Below are 1327 nucleotides of genomic sequence, written 5' to 3'. Positions count from 1 at the left end.
CCACAATTAGAGTGAAGAACGAAAGGACAGCAACTTGTCTATTCCCCTTCCCCAATTCCCCAACGCTGTTCCCTCCCCCAATTCCCCAATAAAAATATTTTAAAAATTAATTAATTAATTAAAATAAAATGTTTTGATTGTTCTGATTGTGGTCAATTTGTCCACGGGGTATTGAGCACTCTGATTGGTCAGGCTGGGTTACGCATCCACCATTTGGGAAGAATAGAAAGAGCCCCATCATTTTCAGGTCTACAAAAATTGCATGGCACAATGATGGTGAACTCTGGGTAAGCCTTAGAAACAGCTGGGAAACTCTTTCTTAAAAAATAGAGGTTCCTGGGCCATAACCATTAAACTAGGTGAAGAGAATATGCAGCAAGAGTTGAAGACCACTGAAATAGCATGATAGGAGAGGGGTAGTTCCCAAAAAAGATAGAATTAAAAATATAATAATGATAATTTCATAAAATTTTTTGAAGTGCAAGTCTACTAACCAGAAGAATGACATTCTTCTTGACAGGGAGGGGTTTAAAAGTTAGCTTAATTGGAGTTGGAAAGCAGTGTTCCCTACCATCAAAATCAATTGCAAATGTTCATCTCTTAATACTGATCTGTAATGAGATTTTATGTATTTCATCATTGAAAAGTTTATTTTTTGACACAGATAGTTCCTTCCAAACACTGCTATCTATTCATGGGCTTATGGCTTTAAATGAGTATAGTCATTGCTTGGAAATACGTATAAAGAATTCTATTATATTTTTCTCTTGATATTTACCTTTTAGTATGTCATTACATTGCAGGTTAATCACTTCCAATTGAAGGTTAGGTGAAAGTTCTTCAGTGGCACAGTTTGGATTTTGAAAAATAAAAATATTCTTTTGAATTGGCATCAAAGTCAGAAAAAAACCCCTGTATTTTGAGCTCAGTAAACGTATCTACTGTACATTTGTGGGGAAATGCAAAGCTCGTTTTTTAATTTAACTTTTTGCAGAATAGGAAGTGTATAGAGCATCTTAACAACACTTATAATTCAAATGTTAATTGTCATCAAAATGGTTACCATAGTATAAGTTTCACATATAAGTGCTGTTTTGTCTTGTAATTGTAGGTTGAATTCATTAAGAAACAGTATCAAGTCTTCAGCAAAATCTAATTTTTACACCTTTTAATGTCAAAAATAGTGGTTGAAAATAATTCTCATTCAGAAGAATTTCAATGTCAACTCTGAGCTCAAAAAGTTATAATAATAAAACTGTAGGAGTATGACTGCTAAGTTATTGATCTGTTTGTTGTGTAGTAGGACAAGTCAGCATATTCAGCTTTT

The sequence above is a fragment of the Hipposideros armiger genome, unplaced genomic scaffold, assembly GCF_001890085.2.
Source record: "Hipposideros armiger isolate ML-2016 unplaced genomic scaffold, ASM189008v1 scaffold_317, whole genome shotgun sequence".
NCBI lineage: Eukaryota > Metazoa > Chordata > Mammalia > Chiroptera > Hipposideridae > Hipposideros > Hipposideros armiger.
This window is presented reverse-complemented; position numbering follows the sequence as displayed.